The sequence below is a fragment of the Callithrix jacchus genome, chromosome 3, assembly GCF_049354715.1.
Source record: "Callithrix jacchus isolate 240 chromosome 3, calJac240_pri, whole genome shotgun sequence".
NCBI classification, from domain to species: domain Eukaryota; kingdom Metazoa; phylum Chordata; class Mammalia; order Primates; family Cebidae; genus Callithrix; species Callithrix jacchus.
The window spans coordinates 187,155,646-187,176,549 of NC_133504.1; the positions used below are offsets into that span (position 1 = coordinate 187,155,646).

The 20,904-nt window shown below is 51.7% G+C and overlaps 1 protein-coding gene across 13 annotated transcripts in view; it reads left to right on the plus strand.

The window, feature by feature from the left end:
- Window positions 1-20,904, plus strand: part of TBC1D14 (TBC1 domain family member 14) — a 121,869-nt gene that overhangs the window by 14,958 nt on the left and 86,007 nt on the right. The window lies entirely within an intron of this gene.

Below are 20,904 nucleotides of genomic sequence, written 5' to 3' on the forward strand. Positions count from 1 at the left end.
TTTCTTTCTTTCTTTTTTTTTTGAGATGGAGTCTTGCTCTGTCACCAGGCTGAAATGCAGTGGCGCAGTCTTGGCTCACTGCGTCCTCTGTCTCCCGGGTTCAAGAGATTCTCCTGCCCTAACCTCCTGAGTAGCTAGGATTACAAGTGCTTGCCACTATGCCTGACGAACTTTTTGTATTTTTAGTAGAGATGGCGTTTCACTGTGTTAGCCAGGTTGGTCTCCATCTCCTGACCTCTTGATCCGCCCGCCTTGGCCTCCCAAAGTGTTGGGATTACAGGTGTGAGCCACCGCTCCCAGCCAGTAACTCCCATTCCTAGTGCCAGCACTGCCCTCACTGGTGTAGTGCAGTGCTGGCATCTCGGGTGTCCCAGCTGTGTCCCCGTGCTTCTGCATGGCTATGCTATTGTGTGCCCATCCTGGCCCTGCCTCTGCTGTGGAGGTGTGTGCTTCACTGTACTGCAGCCACATGCATTCCCACCTGTGCTGGGCCCGGCCATGCAGCCCTTCCCCATGGGACCTTGTCACCCAGGTGCTGGAGTTCCTGTGTCTCCCTGAAGCCCCATGGGGGCTGCATCTTCAGCTTCTGCCTCTTATTTGTGCTCTCATGCTTTTGTTCAATGAGTGCCTGTTTCCTATGCCCTGTTCTAGGCCAGTCAGGTCGGGTGATATGGTGAGAAAAATGATCTTGGGTTATGACTTAGGGTGGGCTTATAGCCTGGGAGTGGTGGGAGTGGACACCCAGTCAATCACACAAGCAAATGTGAACTCTTGAACTGTGGTGTGCTGGGAGGAGGGACACGGGGGCTGTGGAGAGTATGTGTAGAATTGAGATGTGTGGCCGGGTGCGGTGGCTCACGCCTGTAATCTCAGCACGTTGAGAGGCCGATGTGGGTGGATCACTTGGGGTCAGGAGTTCAAGACCAGTCTGGCCAACTTGGTAAAACCCCATCTCTACTAAAAACACAAAAAATTAGCTGGGCATGGTGGCGCGTGCCTGTAATCCCAGCTACTCAGGAGGCTGAGGCAGGAAAATAATTGCCTGATCCCAGGAGGCGGAGGTTGTGGTGAGCCGAGATCTCGCCATTGCACTCCAGCCTGGGTAACAAGAGCAAAACTCCGTCTCAAAAACAACAAAAACAAAAAACTTAGCCAGGCATGGTGGTGCGGGCCTGTAATCACAGCTACTTGGGAGGTTGAGAGAGGAGAATCGCTGGAACCCGGGAGGCAGAGGTTGTGATAAGCCAAGATCGCGCCAGTGCACTCCAGCCTGGGTGACAGAACAAGACTCCATCTCAAAAAACAAAACAAAAAAAGAATAGCAGTCTGCTCCATAGCTGCTCTTTGGAGGTCTCTGGGGCCAGGGCTTGACAGGTGGGAACATTTCTGCAGTGGACCCTGGTTGCCCCATACGTGTGTATGGCAGAACCCATGTCAGACATTGCAGTACCCATGTCCCTTTGAGGTGGTGTGGTGTGCTGGCTGGAGTCTGCTAGAGACTCTGTGACTGTGGCGCCACACATTAACGTGTCACTGCCTCCGCTGCTTCAACAGCTAAATGGGATCATCTCCAACAAGCCTAAGACCAGTCCTGAGCAAAATGAACTGTGGTGTGGCCTGTGGTTTTGTTGGGAAACTGTCTTCTCGAATGTACTGACAGATACGTGTCTTGGTACCATGAGTGGAGTTTCTGGTCCCAGAACTCAGTAACTCAGCGATTGCTCTCAGTAGGAGGAACCCGGGAACTTTGGGGGAGACCCTGTCGCTATCTTCTGAGGCTGTAGCTGTATTGCGGTGTTGCTGTGGTTAGATTTGTGTGGTAGAACTCTCCCCTGTGCTCAGACAAGTGCATTCAGCTGTCCCTGCTTATGAATGCTACCCGGTCCCTGTTCCATGTGGTCCTCAGGATCCATCCAGACATAAGAATCAGAAGCTCAGTGAGAAGGGCCTGAGGATGGGTTTTCAGAATACCTGGGCTTCTTGGCAAATCTGGGAGACTTGCTGCAAATGGGGTTGGCCAGGAAGCAGCATGGTGGGAGGAGTGTGGCTTTGGAATTCCCCGACCTGCACCATGTCTAGCTCTGTGGCCTTGAGCAAATTCCTTCATCTCCCAGTCAGTTTTCTCATCCTGAAAACAGTGCACGGAGGAGTGGGCACGTGTGCCCATTATGCTGTTGACAGACGTCACCAGCTCACCTTTGTCCTTACACTTCTGTCTCTGCTGCCTCGCCTGAGAAGGGGGGATAGTGAGCCCTTCCTTCTGTGGCAGTGGGGATTAAGTGGGTTAGGATGTGAGAAATTTAACGCAGATGCAGACATATAGTAAACTTGGAAGCATCGGTTGCTTCTGGTGGTCATAGCCACGTTGCTATGTCTGCCGCCTTTGCGATTCAGCTGACTGAGCTGTGTGTATGGGATCCTCTTCCCCTTTGAAAGGAAGCATCGCTGATTATGCAGCTTCTAGATCATTTCTAAAGCTTCTCTTTCTTGAAAGTCACACTCAGCTTTGCGCCGTAGAACACAAGTGTCTTTTCTCTTATTCCTTGGTTCCTGTCGTCTTATCTTTCTTTTGACAGCTGTGACATTGTTATTGTGAGCCTCTTTGAGTTACCTTTTGGAAGACAATGGAATATAATGAAAAGTGACTCAAAACAAGTGATGACATGGGCAGAGTCTAGGGTTTTTTTGTCCTAGAGTCTTAAAAAACATTAGAGAAGAGTTTCTAGAGTTTCTTTGAGGGCAAAGGGTTTCAGTGCCCGAATCTTTAGAGCGCACTAAACATTTTACAGGTGAGTAGAGTTACAGCAGATATTCATCAGCTCAGTCCAGGGCCTGGCCCGCAGCAGGTACCCAGAAGGCTGTGGACGTTGTAAGCCTTTGTTGAGGGCGGGACTGGGGCTAGAGCTGGCCCTCTGGGCTTCGCAGCCCTGGCTTCTGAGCCATCCCGTTCCCCCACTTTGTCCCCTCACTCTCTTGCCCTCTGTTTTCCTTGTCCTCAGTGGATCAGTCTCTGGGTTGTAAAGGACCTGTGGACAGTGCAGCCTAGGAGAACGTTCTTGGAGGAAGGGTGGAGATGGGCAGGGATGACTTTGGCTGCTGGATGAGGTGGCCTGGGTGAGATGGGGGCAGAGAAGTGACAGGAGGACTGGCTAGTCCTGACCAGAAGCTGCAGACCCAGGTTGCGTTTGTCCTTCACTCACACTGTCACCTGCACTGTCACGAGCACCTCTGCCCCAGACTCCAGCTTGAGCTTTAGAGAGAATCCCTGCCCCTACGGAGCTCACAGTCTGATGGGGTAGACAGACAAGGCATTTCACGGGCTGTGGGGGCGGGCACGAGTGCCGTTACTGAGGGCGGGGAGGGGTGGCACTGCAGCTGGGAGTGCTGGTTCAGGAGTTCCTGCTGGCTGGGTTCATCGTGAGCCCTCCTGTTTAATCACTGTGTGACCTTGGGCATGTTACCTCTCTGAGCCTGAAGTAGGGGATAAAACTACTGTATACGGTTAAGGATCAAATAGGTAGGGCATTTAACTCCCTGGCACTCCAGAAGTAGTAGCTTTCTTTGGTTCTAACAGAAATATTATCATTTCTAAAAAATACGTTTTGTAAAGCTTTCTCTAGTTCTCCCATATTGTGCTTGTCTCCGTCAACCTGTTGCTGAAGAAGTCAGAGCAGGGCTGCTCCGCCGGGCCGATCTTGTGGGAGAGATGCTGCTTCGTTGTGGGCAGCCGTCCTGTGCATTGGAGGGTGCCTTACAGCTTCCCTGGCCTCCGCCCACGAGATGCCAGCAGCACTCTCCCGGTTGTGACAGCCAAAACGGTCTCCAGACGTTGCCAGGTTCCCCAGGGAGGGGCTGGCAGAATCATTCAGCCTTTGAGAATAAATGTTGGGATTTCCTTCTTTGAAGGAAATTTACTAGCATTACTTGAGGACAATTTTCATTTGTATAGAAGAGAAGGACCATGTTAAGGGATCATATGAACCCAGTGTAGATTAATAGTATTTATCTAGAAACCTGGACAGCAGGTGTAAGAGAAAGTCACATGCTTGTGGCGGGTGTATTTTCCACAGGATTATAGGGTTGGGTTCTGTGATGCCAAGGGTTTAATCTCCTAATCCACGTTGGTCTAGAAGTTAATAATTAGCTTCGATCAGGCACATCGGCTCTTGTGTAGCCCTTTATGGAGCGCTCAGAAGAAATGCTCTGAGTGCCCTTTGCTGAGGAGAGGTGTTTGAACCGCATTGAAGGAGAAGGAGCTTGCCCAGCGAAGGTGTGGAGCAGAGGGAACAGCTTGTGGCAGGCTGGGAGGTGGGGGCACCTGGCTGTGTTTAAAGAACTGGAATGATGGATTGTTCCAGACTGCTTCCAGACGTGGCTGGGAGCTCCTTGGGGGCAGAGTCTGTGTCTGGTTCACGCTGGCACCAAGTGTAGTTCACAGGCGGAGAGGAATGTGGTGGTTGAGAGTGGGGGCTGCTCTGACCCAAGTTTGAACCTCAGCTTTGCCATTTTTATACTGTGTGATCTTGAGAAAGTCACTTAGCCTCTGTGATCCCCAGTGTGTACTTGAGTGACATGGGGCTAATTGCACCTCTTGTAAAGAGTTAATGTGAGGGGGCCGGGTGCTATGGCTCATGCCTGTAATCCCAGCACTTTGGGAGGCTGAGGTGGGCAGATCACCTGAGGTCAGGGGTTCAAGACCAACCTGGCCAACATGGTGAAACCCCGTCTCTACTAAAAATACAAAAATTAACTGGGTGTGGTGGTGGGCGCCTGTAATCCCAGCTATACTTGGGAAGCTGAGGCAGGAGAATCATGAACCTGGGAGGCGGAGGTTGGAGTGAGCTGAGATTGCGCCACTGCACTCCAGCCTGGGTGACAGAACCAGACTGCATCTCAAAAAAAAAAAAAAAACCAAAGGAGTCAATGTGAGGGTTAAATCAGATAATACAAGTAAATCCCCAGGCAGAGCAGATACCCAGTGAGTAGGTTAGATTTCTGGCCCTACTCTCTGTGTGGGGTTTCACACAATATTTCACTTTTTTTTTTTTTAAAGATTAAGCTGTATGAAAATGTTTGAAACCACTAACTTAAGAAACATAAATCTTCACATGGGTACTTTGTCTGGATATAAAAGGTCAACCAGAATTTTGGTTCCTGTAGTGAGCTAGGCTTTTGGGATTTGATTCTTTGTAAAGTGACAGCAGTGCTAAGGAAGGAACCTGCTCTGGGGCTTTCTCCCTGGGGAAGCGAGTTAGCTCACCAGTGGGGGGGGCAGGATGCAGCTGGAAACAGGTGACTGCCGAGCCCCCAGTGCAGGGAAGAGCAGGCAACGTTCAGCTTTTGCTAGATGCTGTTCTTCCCTTCTCCAAGGCTGCCTTGCTTGATCCTCAGCAGCCATCTGCAGTAGTGTGCTGTGGGATTTGCTGGCTGGCCTGCCATCCTCCGGGTCAGCCTCCTTCCTGCCTTCCTGTACTCTAGCAGCCGGAGAGTTAAAAACAGTCATTTCCCAGAGTCTCTTGCAGCTAGGGTTCTGGATATCAAGTAGATACCATCAGATTCTCCCATGTGAGAGATTGGAGGCAGCAGTTCGGCAGATGCCATTTTTCTTGTCCTTCTGGCTGTTTCCTGCTGCCTGGTGACGTCATAGAGATGGGAGGCTCTCCTTCAGTGTCATCCCAGGCCGTCTTCACTCCCTGGGTGTTGAGGCAGCTGTAGGGGAGCCAGTGTCACAGGCAGCCATGGTGGCAGCACCCCTGGTGCTTCAGTTCTCTCCTGTTCAGGGAGCCGCTCCTGGGGGCCTAGCTTAGAGCCGACCACCAGCAGTTTTGAAATTGTCTAATTCCCTGAGTTAAATCTCTTTCTGCCTGAAATACCTAGAGCGGTTTCTGTATCCTTCACTGAAAGCTAAGTCAAGTAGGTACCAGGAATTCTCAATTACATGTGAGGAAACGGAGGCAAGGGTGGTTAAGTGTTTTGCCCAAGGGTATAGAGAAATAGAAATAAGTTCATGCTTCTAAAGGTTGTTGGGATTAAGTGGGGAGGGAGTGTACATAGATGTGAAGCACTGGGCACACCACAGGCACATGAATGTCTCGTCTGTGTTTTCCTGTTGCCTGACTGTAATTTACTCCTGCTTTGTCTGTCTTAGAATTAGCAGTAGTGAATTGAGATGGAACACTGTAACTATGCCTTTTCTGTGCAGTCAGTTCTTTAGTATTGCTGGTGACTTTGCCCTGGCATTTTGGATATATAGACAGCACCTGCTGTGTACCTGCCTTGCTGCTGCTATGTATGAGCTTGTGTGTTGCTTTGCTCACTCCCTGGGTCTGGAGAGAGTTCTGGGTGGTGGTCTCTTGACATCTACCATGTTTGCTGGTGTGTGGTCTTGGGTGAAGCAGGCGCTCAGTCTCTGGGGCTTAGTGCCCTTGTTTGCAAAATGAGCTCAGGAGTACATACTTTACTTTAGAGTTGTGATGTTGAAAAGACCCATCTGATCAAGGTGTGGGGCTGCAAGTGCCAGTAGGAAAGCAAGATTAGAAGAGGGGCAGCCCAATGCTGGAGGCCACTGGGTCAGTCCCTCTACTTTGTGATGAGACTTGTGAACAAAGCAGTGAAGCCCTGGGAGCCCGGAAAGAAGGAACAGGGCTGAGATGCCAACTGGACTTGGAAAGTGCTTTCCACCCACACAAGGGTGGAGCTGGTGTGGGATCAGCTTGTGCAGAGTCAGGGGAGCAGGGCGGGGAGAGCCCAGCCCCTCTGGGAAGGTGCCAGTAGTGTGAGGTGCTCAGGAGGGGCAGGGATAGGAGAGGAGACCAGAGGTGGTAGGCACCCAGATGGGGCACGATTTTGAGGACCACATTGACTCAAGACTCAAAGCCTGTCACAGCCAGACAGGGTAAGATGAAAATCTGCACAGGAGCTGATGGGCTGCGTTGATGAGAATGAGTTAAACTTGATGGCTTGACAGCGTGAGATGAGCAGCTCCCTTTGGAGAAGGCATTTGCCCTGTTCCAAGCTCAGGTTCTGGGCCAGGCACTTCAGTCTCTTTCTAAAGCATTTCACAGCTCACTGGAGACAGGCTCAGAAAGGCTAACGGCACAGACTGCAGAGCTGCGATTTGAACATTCACTTGTTAACTCCAAAGTCCATGCATGCTGTTTCTACAGAAGACACCACCCTGTCTCTCGTAACATGCGTACCATGATCAGAAAGGGGGAAGCTCGGGGCTGGGAGAGCAAAAGGAGATGAACGGGAAATCAGAGGTGCAGTGGCGATTTTGCAGGGCATTGTTGGACTTCTGTAGGGCATTTGACACTCTGTGGAAGAAAGGAAGTGAGCAGAGCTCTAAGCCGGGTCAGGGTGGCCAGCTGGGTGGCGTCTGTCAGGGTACTGCAGCTCCTCCCTGGGAAGGCGGTTGGAGACTTGCTTCTTGGTCCATCGCAGGCCAGCAGGTTGAGAATGCTGTCCTCCTCCAGTTACGCCAGGCGTTTGACAGTGTGGGAGTGAGGCAGGAATGAGGCTGGAGTCAGCCTGTGTCACGAGGCCTGCTGGGTTGGTGGCCTTCATGGGCTGGTCACTGGCAGGGGAGGGAGATTCGGAAGGATCACTGCAGGTACCTCCCGGAGGCCTTGAGCCGGAGAGAAGCAGGGAGGGTTTTAGCAAGCAAGAAACTTGTAGGATGCTTCCCATTATTCCTCTCTAAAAATCTGCGAGGGAGCCACTGCGCCCGGCCTTCCTCTGGGTCTTCTGACCCTGTTTCGATTCCCCCGTCCCAAGGGTGGAAGTTCCCTGGTTGTGTGTTCTCATGCCAGGTGAATTCAGCAGCTTGATGACCTCTCGACTGCAGAGTGTCTGTGCTTTTTTTCGAGTCACTGGTTTACACAGCTGGGTTCTTACCTAGCGTTGCTTCAGCACCTGGGAGCTCACTGGTAACCATGACCCAAGACCTTTCTTTACATCCAGCTGAGCTTCAGTTTGAGGTTGCAGTTCACGTCTGGAGAGGTGCCACTGATCGTGTCACTGCACACAGGGCTTAAAGGAACCATAGGATGCCAGCCGTGTGTGCGCTGGACACACACAGGAGGTTGTCTGGTGACTGCTGCAGATGCTGTTTGCAGACCCTGCCAGTGTCAGGCCATGTTCAGAAAGAACAGCTGGGCTTGTGAGGGTGTGCTGCTTCCCTGTGCTTTGCTGGGCTTTGTTTGCTCTTGGCAGCAAATCACAACAATAATGATTCTTTTTTTTTTTGAGACAGAGTCTCACTCTGATTGCCAGGCGTGATCTTGGCTCACTGCAACCTCTGCCTCTCAGGTTTTTAAGCAATTCTCCTGCCTCAGCCTCCTGAGTAACTGTAACTACAGGTGTGTGCCACCACGCCCTGCTAATGTTTGTATTTTTAGTGGTGGTGGTGGGGGTCTCACCATGTTGGCCAGGATGGTCTCAATCTCTTGACCTCATGATCCGCCCCCCTCAGCCTCCCAAAGTGCTGGGATTACAGGTGTGAGCCACCATACCCGGCAGTGATCCAGTTTTTGAGTGGCTGCTGTGTACCAGGCACTGTGCTATATTCTTAAATATGTCTCTCACCATACATACTTAAAAAAATGTATTTACTGAGCATCTGCCGTATGCCAAGGCACTATTCTAGGTGCTTGGGATTCATTTGTGAACAAAACAAAGCCCCTGTCCTTGCAGAGCTTATGTTCTAGCAGAGGGTGCTGACAATAAACACAGTGAGTAGATGAAGGGTACGTGCTGGCTGACCGAAGGGCTGTGGAGAAAGTGAGGAAGCGGAGGGGCGTACGAGGTCCTCGGATGGCCGGAGAGGCAGGTTCCATAGTGAGGAAGCGGAGCGGGGTACGAGGTCCTGGGATGGCCGGAGAGGCAGGTTCCATAGTGAGGAAGCGGAGCGGGGTACGAGGTCCTGGGATGGCCGGAGAGGCAGGTTCCACAGTGAGGAAGCGGAGGGGGGTACGAGGTCCTGGGATGGCCGGAGAGGCAGGTTCCATAGTGAGGAAGCGGAGGGGGGTACGAGGTCCTGGGATGGCCGGAGAGGCAGGTTCCATAGTGAGGAAGCGGAGCGGGGTACGAGGTCCTCGGATGGCCGGAGAGGCAGGTTCCATAGTGAGGAAGCGGAGCGGGGTACGAGGTCCTGGGATGGCCGGAGAGGCAGGTTCCATAGTGAGGAAGCGGAGGGGGGTACGAGGTCCTGGGATGGCCGGAGAGGCAGGTTCCACAGTGAGGAAGCGGAGGGGGGTACGAGGTCCTGGGATGGCCGGAGAGGCAGGTTCCATAGTGAGGAAGCGGAGGGGCGTACGAGGTCCTGGGATGGCCGGAGAGGCAGGTTCCACAGTGAGGAAGCGGAGGGGGGTACGAGGTTCTGGGATGGCCGGAGAGGCAGGTTCCACAGTGAATAGGCTGGTCAGGATATGCCTGAAGGAGGAGGAGAGATTGAAGCAAAGACTTGCAGGTGGCTGGGTGTGGTTGCTCATGCCTGTAATCCCAGCACTTTGAGAGACCAAGGAGAGCAGATCACCTGAGGTCGGGACCAGCCTGGCCAACATGGTGAAACCCTGTCTCTACTAAAAATACACAAATTAGCTGGGTGTGTTGGCATGTGCCTATAATCCCAGCTGCTAGGGGCTGAGGCAGGATAATAGCTTGAGCCATTCAAGCTTGAACCATGTTGGAGGTTTCGGTGAGCCGAGGTCACGCCACTGCACTCTAGCCTGGGAGAAAAAGCAAGACTGTCTTAAAAAAAAAGAGAGACCAGAAGGTGTTGGTCACAAAGTTAACCAAGCAGGTACTTGGGAGGAGAGTGATGCAGTGAGGGGAGGACAAAGCGGGCCTGATGCCCCAGGGGTGAACGTCACATCGGAGGGACCAGGTTCTCCAAGGGCATATCGGCCACTGAATGATGTTGGTTTTGACTTAGAGTAAATGGGGAGCCACTGCAGAGTGTTGTTTGTCTTCTCGAGGTGGAGTCTTACTACGTTGCCCAGCCTGGAGTGCAGTGTCCATTCACAGGTGCAGTCATAGTGCAATGTGGTCTTGAGCTCCTGGGCTCAAAACAGTCATCCTGACTCAACCTCAGAATAGCTGGGCCTACTGCACCACTGTGCTTGGCTCAGCTGCAGAATTTTGAGTGGAGGAGTTGTCCTGGTTTTCTACTGCTGCGTGACGAATAACCACACGATTGGTGGCTTAAACAACATGACTGTCCATCACAGTGTGGCTGGGTTCCCTTCGGGCACTTATCAGGATGAACCAGCATGGTGGCGGCCACATCCCTGTCCGAGGTCTGGCTACGGAATTGTCTGCATCCAGGCTCACTCAGGCTGTTGGCAGAGCTCGCAGTTTGCAGCTTGCAGCTTGCAGCTGTGAATTCAAGCCCTTATTTCCCTGATTGCTGTCAGCCAAGTGTCACTAGCAGCTCCTAGAAGTCACCCAGATTCCTTGCTGTGTGGCCCCTCCATACTGAAAACCAGCAACAAGGATTCTCTTGTGTCAAGTCAGTCTTATCCTCTAAATCTCTTTCCAAAAAGACCACTGGTTGCTTCTAAGGGCTCACAGAAATTGCATAGCCCATTGAGAATTACCTCTTTTTCTTTTCCTTCTTTCTTTCGCCTTGCTTTGTCACCCAGGGTGGATTTCAGTGGTGCCATCATAGCTCACTGCTTGAACTCCCAGGCTCAAGCCATCCTTGCACCTCAGCCTCCACAACAGCTGGGATCACCGACATGAGCCATCACACACAGCTGATTTTTAAAATTTTTTGTAGGGACATGGTCTCACTTTGTTGCTCAGGCTGGTCTCAAACTCCTGGCCTCAAGTGATCCTCCTGCCCTGGCTTCCCCAAGTGTTGGGGTTGAACCACCATGACTCACTGTGCCTGGCCTACCTCTCTTAAAGAAAGCCACACAGTGACTGATCACAGAGTGACTGTCCCATCATGTTCCTAGTTTAGGCCCATGTTCAAAGGGAGGGAATTTACAGGGTACGACCATCCAGGAAAGGGATCTTAGAACTCTGCCTTTCATAGGAGTAGCGAGTGCATTCAGTCCTAAACAGAATGTCGAGGTGCCGTATTGAGAGGAGGCTTTCGGGCAGGGGAAGGGCAGAGCAGGGAGTGTTGGGAGGCTGTTGCAGGAGTCCAGACAGATGGCTTCGCCTGGGTGGTAGCTGTGGGGAGGGTGTGATTTGAAGAATGGATGTGGGTGCAGAGAAGAGAAAGGAGGCAAAGATGACTTCTAAGACTTTCGGCCTTAGCCAGTGGAAAATAGAGTTGCCAAGTTAGAGAGAAGATGAGGGGTGGAGTTTGAGACATCTTAGACATTTACAGGAAGGAGGTGGAGTAGGTGACTAGACAGGACCCTGGCAAGAGTGGGGCTGGATGGGAGGTATACACTGAGTCATTGGCATTGGAAGTGGTTTGAAACCAGGTGAGATCTCCTTGGAAACAAGCGGACAGAGAAGGCGGCCAAGGAGTGAGCCTGAGGTCTGCCAGCGCCACGAGATCTGGGAGGGGAAGAGGAAGCAGCAAGAGCGAGAAGGCAGGGCTGGTGAGCCGGGAGGGCACGAGTGTGGGGTCTGGAAGCCAGGTGCAGGCTCAGTGAGCATGGGCGTCACCGAGGGGAGGGGCAACTGGGCAGAGGTTGCTGAGAGGGCTGGGCAGATGAGGACTCAGAATTGACTGTTTAAGCACTTCCGGAGGCTGAGGCAAGTTAGGAGTTCGAGACCAGCCTAGCCAACATGGCAAAACTTCGTCTCTACTAAAAATACAAAAATTAGCTGGGTGTGGTGGCGAGTGCCTGTAATCCCAGCTACGTGGGAAGCTTAGGCATGAGAATCACTTGAACCTAGAAGGTCGAGGTTGCAGTGAGCTGAGATTGCACCACTGCTCTCCAGCCTGGGCGACAGACCAAGACTCTGTCTCAAAAAAAGAAAAAAAACGGAAAATGAAAAGAATTGACTGTTTAGCAATGAGGAGGCCATCAGTGACCTTTGAGCAGAGCTATTTAGTGGAGTGGTGCAAGAGAAAGCGAAACTGGAGTAAATATTTAAAAGAGAATGGGGCCAGCGTGGTGGCTCATGCCTGTAATCCCAGCACTTTGGGAGGCCAGAGTGGGTGGATCACTCTAAACTGGGAGTTTGAGATTAGCCTGGGTAAAATAGTGAGAACCCATCTCTACAAAAAATAGAAAAAATTATCTGGGTGTGGTGGCGTGCACCTGTAGTCCCGGCTACTTGGGAGGCTGAGGTGGGAGGATCACTTGACCCTAGGAGGTCCAGGCTGCGGTGAGCTGCACATCATTGTCACCAGGAGTCCACTGCATTGGTCTTCTGCAGTGACGCACCACTGCATTCCAGCCTGGGTGACAGCGTGAGACCCAAAGAGACTGGGAGAAGAGAAGTTGGAAGCAGTGAGCAGGTGATTGTTTTGGTGGGTTTGCTGCAGAGTGGAGCAGAGAAATGGGGTGATAGCTGGAGGCAGAAGTGATGTGATTTTATTTTTCCTTTTTTAAAATTGGAGAAATGCAGGGTTTTTTTTGTTGTTTGTTTTACTTTGAAAACAACCTAGTAAAAGAACAAGAGGTGAGCATATTGGGGAGAGGAGAGAATCACTGGAGCATTATCCTTGAGTTGCATCTGAAGGAACAGGATCTGGAGCTCAGTAGGGACATGGCTTCAGCTGGGGAGAGGATGAAGCACAGGTAGGTGGATGGGGAGGAGGGTCTGGGGGAGGGCACTCTCTCTCCTTCCCTCCCTCTCACCCTTTTCCTCTCCCTCTCTTCTCTTCCTTGCTTGTAGTCTAATTTATTGTTTGTAGTGTTGCTTCATTATTTGTGTGTGAATACAGGTTTTTTTTATTCTTTGAGACGGAGTCTCATTCTGTCACCCAGACTGGAATGCAGTGGCACAATCTTGGCCCACTGTAATCTCTGCCTCCTGGGTTCAAGCAATTCTCCTGCCTCAGCCTCCTGAGTAGCTGGGACTATAGGCATGCGCCACCACACCTGGCTAATTTTTGTAATTTGTGTAGAGACTGGGTTCACCATGCTGGCCAGGCTGGTCTTGAACTCCTGACCTTAGGTGATCCATCTGCCTCAGCCTCCCAAAGTGCTGGGATTGCAGACATGAGCCACCGTACCTGGCTTGAATATATATTTTTAATTTCAACATACTTACTTTTTACAAAATAAACGATTGGCCAGGTGTGGAGGCCGAGGCAGGCAGATCATGAGGTCAGGAGTTTGAGACCAGCCTGGCCAGCATGGTGAAAAGAGACAAGCTCTCAAGACATGAAAAAACGTGGTAAAACCGTCTCTCTACCAAAAATACAGAAAATAGCTGGGCGTGGTGGCGGGTGCCTGTAATCCAAGCTACTCGAGAGGCTGAGACAAGAGACTTTCTTGAATCCGGGTGGTGGAGGTTGCAGTGAGCTGAGATTGGGCCACTATACTCCAGCCTGGGCAGAAGAACAAGACTGCGTCTCGTGGGTGGAGGGGAGACTTTTTTAGAGCAGTTGTAGGTTCACAGCAAAATTAAGCAGAGAGGATAGAATTTCACGTATCTCCTTTTTACCCTCGTGCGCAGCCTGCCCTCCCAGCAGCAGTCCACAGTGGAGGAGTCCATTTGTTACCATCAGTGATGCCATACTGACTGACATGTCATTACCACCAGGAGTCTAGAGTCTACATCACGGGCCACCCTGTGCTGTGCACTCTGTGGGTTTGGACAAATGTGTAATGATTGTATCTACCATGGCCGTATCATACTGAGGAGTTTCACTGCCACCAGTCCTCTGTGGCCCACCTATCTGTCTTTCTGTCCTAACCCTTGCAGACTACTGATCTTTTTACTGTATGTTCCATAGCTTATCTGTTCACCTGCTGAAGGACACCTGGGTTGCTTTCAAGTATTGGCAATTATGAATGAAACTGCCATAAACGTCTGCGTGCAGATTTTTGTGTCGATGTAAGTTTTCAGCTCCTTTGGGTACATCCCAAGAAGTGCAGTGTCTGGACTATATGGTAAGAGTATGTTTAGTTTTATAAGAAGCCGGCAGACTGTCTTCCAAAGGAGCTGTATCATTTGAATCCCCCCAGCAATGAGAGTTTCTGTTGCTCCACATCCTCCCCAGCATTTGTTGTTGTCAGTGGAAGTTCCTGTTTGATTGTTCTGGGTTTTCTTGGTTTGTTTTTGCTCAAGTAGGAAGCAGGGTCCTGAGTATGGGTGTCTTAGTCTGTTTGAGCTTTTTTTTTTTTTGTGGGAGCGTTTCACTCCTGTTGACTAGGCTGGAGTGCAATGGCATGATCTCCGCTCACTGAAACCTCCACCTCTCGGGTTCAAGCAGTTCTCCTGCTTCGGCCTCCCAAGTAGCGTGTGCCACCATGCTCGGCTAATTTTGTATTTTTAGTGGAGACAGGGTTTCACTATGTTGGTCAGGCTGGTCTTACACTCCTGACCTCAGATAATCCGCCCACCTCGGCCTCCCAAAGTGCTAGGATTATAGGTGTGAGCCACCATGCCTGGCCTTTTTTTTTTTTTTAAACAAAATTTTGTAGATTAGGTGGCTTATAAACAACAGAAATTGTTTCCCACAGTTCTGGAGGCTGGGAAGCATAAGATCGAGGTGCCAGCAGGTTCGGTGTCTGTGAGCTGTTGAATGTGTTTCTTTAATTTTATTTTTTTTGGAGACAGTGTCTCCCTCTGTCACCCAGGCTGGAGTGCAGTGGCACAATTATAGCTCACTGTAGCCTTGAATTCCTGGGCTCAAGGGATCCTCCTGCAACAGCCTCTTTTTTTTAATTTTTTTTTTGAGACGGAGTTTCGCTCTTGTTATCCAGGCTGGAGTGCAATGGCATGATCTCGGCTCACCGCAACCTCCGCCTCCTGGGTTCAAGCAATTCTCCTGCCTCAGCCTCCCAAGTAGCTGGGACTACAGGCGCGCACCACCATGCCCAGCTAATTTTGTATTTTTAGTAGAGACGGGGTTTCACCTTGTTGACCAGGATGGTCTCGGTCTCTTGACCTCGTGATCCACCCGCCTCAGCCTCCCAAAGTGCTGGGATTATAGGCATGAGCCACTGCGCACCCGGCTGAATGTATTTTTTATATGGGCACTAATCCCACTAGGGAGGGCTCCACCCTCATGACCTAGTCACCTCCCAAAGGCTTCACTTCCTAATACTGTCAACATGAGGGTTACTATTTCAACATGTGAATTGGATCAGGGCACAAACCTTGGGCTGTAGCAGTGGGGATAGAGTGCTGGGTTGGAAGCAGTGTGAAAGCCTTCTAGGCATGTGAGAGAATGGATGGAGAGGGAAGGAAGTGTTGCCAGGGGCAGCAAGGGCCCTGCTAGGCAATTGGGGACCAGTCAATGTGCTGTGCGTTTTTCTCCAGCCATGTTTCCTGCACAGTTACACGTGCAGGGCAAGCTTGTCCTTGTGCTAAATGTGTGCAGGAAAGGGAGAGAGAGAAAGGGCCCAGGGACGTGTGAGGGTGATTACAGTGAGGGCATGGATTCTCCAGGCAGTGGAAGGAGGGTGGATTAGAGGAGCAGGATGGAGACACTGAAGCCTGGAGGGCAGTGGGGGTCTTCACCATGTGGGTGGCGAGGCTTTAGTCACCCAGCCAGCTGGCAGTGGAGCCTGCAGGGTCATCGTCCGTCAGACGTAAGCTCCCCCCATGGCAGTTGCGTTGTTGTTTGAGCTTTGTCTGATGAGTCTGGTCCAGGAGGGTTGGAGAACGGAAGTAAAGGCTTTGTTCTGCTCCTCTTGTGTGCTGGGTGGGGAAAGGGAGGCAGTAGTGCTGTCCGGGCATCTTGGTGGCGGGCACTGCTTTGCTGGGCTGACCTTGCCAAGGCAGAGCTGCTTCCCATGGTCTAATACAGACCCTCCCCATTTGTGCATAGTACCCCGTCCTCAGGGAGAGCTTGTCTGGGGAAGGACTGCAGGGATCAGCCCTGAATGTTGGCTGTGCAGATCTGCCTTCTAGGGCCTCCCTGGTAGTCCCAGTGCTAGGGAGCTGCATGGGACAGTGCCCCAAGTGGCCACTCTGCCCTTGGGTGGATGTAACCGCACTTGATCCTCTGGAGAGGGCCAGTCCACGATAGCAAGGGGGAGTCAATGTCAAGAGGAAATGTCTGGGAGAGCAGAGACTGTGGTCATGCGAGCGTGAGGCATCACTTCCTGTTCTTCATCCTTGGCCCTCCCCAGCCTCACTCCCAGCTGGCTGCCCACTGTGGGTGTCCCCTTGGCCTTCCCACCAAGCACCAGCCTGACAGCTCGCCCTCCCCAGGACCAGGTCTGCAGAGAGGTGGGGCTCACTCACTCAGGGCACCTTCTCCCTGCTTCTCTGAAGATCCGCATCCCTGGATCATTTCTGAAGATGCTTAGCCACTGCCAGGAAGCCCTCTCCAGCCTCCATGTGAGGACCAGCCTCGAAGGCGTTCTGTGTGCCTCATGAATCCCACGCTTACACGGGGCACAGGAGAGATGCTGGGGCGAGCGTTCGTGTCACCACAGCTGTGCAGGGGCTCTGGCTGGGCTCCCGGTGCGGCCAGTGTCCCATTGTTCCAGGTCTGTGGGCTCCTCCCCTGCAGCCGCCCTCTGAGGAGCATCCGTCCAGGCTTCAGGAGTAAAGTCCTGGTTGTGCAGTAGTGCAGCAGCCATGCCATCCCCTGGGCTCAGCGCTGGCCCGAGTGCTGCATGAGAAAGTGCTGTGGTCACCATGGGGAAGAGATGCTAGTGAAGCCCTCACCAGCTCAGCCAGTGGCCTCTTCCTCATTAGCAGTGGACATTGTCCTGGCTCTGCAGCCCACTCCCTCTGCATCTGGGGCAAGTCGCTTTGCAGACACAGCTTTCCCATGTGTAAAATGCAGAGTTGCATCAGGTGGTCTCGGCGTCTTCCAGCAGGAAGAACCTTCTGGAATCAGCTGCAGCCCCTGCTGTCCTCCTGCGGGCCTGGAGACCCTTCCCTGAATGGCTCTCCTGCCCGCTTTTCCTGCTGCATAAATGAGAAGAACCCCCAGGAGTCCCCCAGGAAAGTGGCCCCCTTTGCCGAGTGTCAGCTCCCAGCTCTGGCTGGGGCGCCACTCATACGCATTGCCATCCGACCAGGCCCCCCAGCAGCCTGCACGCCCCTCGAGGAACAGCCTCTTGCTCATTTTATGCTGGTTCCTGGTTAAAACTCGGTAAGTGCTTGCCAAATGCTTTAATTCAGACGTCATCCCTCTCCTTAGAGGTGACCTACCCAAGGACCCAGGCCTGGGGATGTAGTGGTCAGTACACCCGCTTCTCCAAATCAAAGCACCCGATGGCGTGAGAGTCTACTGGGACTGCACTGTAGACACTGGTAAGGGCTGTTCCATGCCAGGCTGTGAGGCCTGTGGTGGAGTCCCTGAGGAGAGGGGTGGGGTGGCGGTGGGGGTGAGGGTAGGAAGGTGGCATGGGAAAGCTGGGGGCATTCCACTTTACACAGGAGTCACGGAGGGCCTTGTGGGAAAGTAGCGTTTGAGCAAAGATCTGAGGGGGGTGTGGGTGAAGCGTGTTCTTCCAAAGCACACAGAGACGAAGGCCCTGAGGCTGGCGGGGACTGGCCTTGCTCTTCAGGCCTCACGACCTACACCAAGCTCCTGGAGAAAGAGCGCCACCCCTGGCGCCCTCAGCGCCTCATGCCCACCCAGCAGCCTAGAATCGTATATTGGGGCACAGTTGATGCGTTAATTACTAGAATATCAAACTGCAGTCCCGTGTGTTAGCCACTAGCCCCGTAGCTATTTAAATTCAGTTAAAATTACCTGGAGTGCAAAGTTCGGTTTCTTAGTCACTCTGGTCAGTCAGGCGCTCAGTAGCCACGTGTGGCTTGTGGCCGTCCTGTTGGGCAGCTCAGATTAGTACATTTCCACTGGTCTGTGGGACAATCTGTGACTTGAACCTTGCTTATGCTCTTTTGTGTGTAACAGCCACACACAGTGCGTGTGAAATGAGCGAATCAGTAATGGAGTGTATGTAGCCCAGAAAGACCTGCAGGGGGAACTGCCCTGTGGCCCAGGGGGAGGGGAAGGAAACCAAGGTCAGGCAGTACAGCGGGGAGGGCCCTGCCTGGCGTCAGCCTTGCAGGGGTTGATGTTCTCAGCTGAGGGAGTGTTTGGTGAACTCTAGTGCACATTTAAGTATGGGAGATGACAGGTGGTGGGGCAGGAGCCTACGCCACTCAGGTGTGTTGTGCCCTCCTGTGAGGGGACCAGGAACCTGGTGGAGACTCAGAGTGCAGTCATAGAACCACAGATTTGCAAGTCTGCTTTGCTCGGCTGGCTGGGTGGCTGGACACAGTGCTGTGTGTTCCTGTGCCTTGCTCACCTGTCTCCAAGCTGGCGACCAGGAGGCCATGCCTGTTACGGCAGCCCGTGCTGCGCTCACTAGAAGGTATTAGGGATTGCTGTGTCCCGGTTTATGGCATGAATGAACCAATGATGAACAGTTGCCTAAGGGAGGACCTGCAGCAAGGGGAAAATGGAGAAAGAGGATTTAATGAGTTCTAAAGGTTGAACAGGAGTGACTTCTCTTGGCTGTTAACAAATGGGTGAAAGCAGCTTGGCTGTCCTGTGATCCAGCCAGTTCTCTCGGTGTTTGTCCTGTAGGGTTTCATGGGACATTTCCTTCTGTTGGTAGGTTGGGAAACTTGCCCGTATGTGAGGAAAGCAGCTTTTTTTTGAGATGGAGTTTCACTCTTGTCACTCAGGCTAGAATGCAATGGCACGATTTCGGCTCACTGCAACCTCTGCCTCCCGGGTTCAAGTGATTCTCCTGCCTCAGCCTCCTGAGTATCTGGGATTACAGGCACCTGCCACCATGCCTGGCTAATTTTGTATTTTCAGTAGAGACGGGGTTTTACCACGTTGGCCAGGTTGGTCTTGAACTCTGGACCTCAGGTGATCCGCCCGTCTCAGCCTCCCAAAGTGTTGGGATTAGAGGCATGAGCCACTGAGCCTGGCTGAAAGCAGCTTTTTAAGTTCTTACCACTTTGTGTTGCTACTGACATCATCTTCCTGTGGGGAAGGCGGGCACTTGCTGTGGAGTGTCAGTAATTCAGGAACAGCATGAACTGAACCAAAAAAGATGTTCCTCGGCTTGCACATCTGTTCCTGTGACTTGTCTGATAGCCAAGGCAGTGTTTCTGCCCTGGCTTCTGGAAGGTGTTGATGCCCTTAGAAACTGCACAGAGAGCAAGGCTGTTTCCAGGTTGGGGACAGGAGAATGAATTTGCGCCAGACATGTCAGGCCTCCCGTATTCATGGAAGTCCTTCAGGCTTGCTAGCAGCCTCAGGAAACTTTATGCCCCGTCTTCCTGGAAGCTCAAGGTGTGTGTTTAGGTTTCTTGCCAGCCTGCCTTCCTCCTGCCGTGGGTGAGGTTAGGTTCAGGCTGGGAGGTGGCGATCAGCCTGAAATGCAGGAGACCTCATGTGGGACCACAGGAGTACATGGGTTGGAGAAGCCCACGGCCAGGCCTGTCCCTGCAAAGCAGGTCTTCAGCCACCAGCCATGTTCTACCCATAAATTAACTTCCTTTTGCCCAGATGGGTAGAGAATCTGTTCTGCTTTACGGATGTTAGTGGATAGTATCAGGATAATGCGATAATTAAAACTCTTTCCTCCTATTTTCTGCCTTAAATAGGAGATTATTTAGAATGTTTACACCTTTTTATTTTTGGAATATTTGGTTCAGCTAACACTGAATTATTTCATGCCTTCTGTACTTTTCGTGCAGACACATCTTACTATTTGTAAGAACTGATTGCCACATCAAATCAGTTCCTGTTTATATTGAGTGAGCAGGGTTTGTAACTGTGAGCTGTTTCAATTCCAGTTTTGCTGATTCTTTGTTGTGAATAGTTGTGGTTTATCTCAAGATTCCTGTAAGATTCTATATATGGAAGAATGGTGAGTCATCTGGAGTTGCAGAATAGTCCTTTCGGGCCCCAGGGCAGTCCAGTTTTCCTGTTCATTCCCCTCGCCTCCAGCAAGAAGCTTTTACAACCCAGGCTCTGTGTACCAAGTGTTGTAAAGGTACATGTTTACAGGCATTTGAAAGTTAGAGCTTAGCTTTGAGCTCTGATCTCCTTCTAGGTTTCAGATCCAGGTGTTAAACACATTTCCTATGGTGGGAGGAGTGAGGGGGAACACAGGGAGGCTGGTCAAAAGGGGTGGGCTCTGCCTTCCCTGCCCCATATCCTGCAGAACCAGGCAGGAGGAATAAGGAAGGTGAGGGGCCAGTGAGTGGGATGAGGAACAGTGTCTCCCGGGTCACGCTTGCCCTCATACCTAATGGGAGAAAAGGAGAATGAATTTGCTCCAATACCTGGCTGTTCATTCACTTTAAGTTTTTGCCTGGAATGGGCAGATTTTATCCCTTTTAGAGCAGTTATTTTTAAAGCAGAAGAAATTGAGTTGTAGGCAAAATTCCTGGGAAAAGCACATGAATATCTAGTTAGTTGGATGCATGTTCGCTGCTGTATCAAACCTGAAATATATGTAAAGCTTCAAATGCAATGGACGTTTATTTCCAGGCCATGTTCCCTCAGCCTCTTTCTGTCCTGTGGCCCCATCATTTTCAGCACAAGGTTGCTGGGTTCTTCGGTATGAAGCCAAAGCAGGTGAGAGCGGGTGGAGGGACCAGTGTGGGAGCTCTGCAGGCCAGCCTTGCCTGAAGCGGCGCGCTGGAATACTGCCTCAGGGTCGCCCCTACCTGTCAGGGAAGCTGGGAAAGAGGACTGTGCCCAGGACAACAAGGAAATGGGTTTGGTGAATAACTGGGAGCCATGGCTATGATGTCTTTTCCTTCTTCCTTCTGTCCCTCTCCCTTCTTGATGAGAATTAAATGCTTGAAGTTGATTAG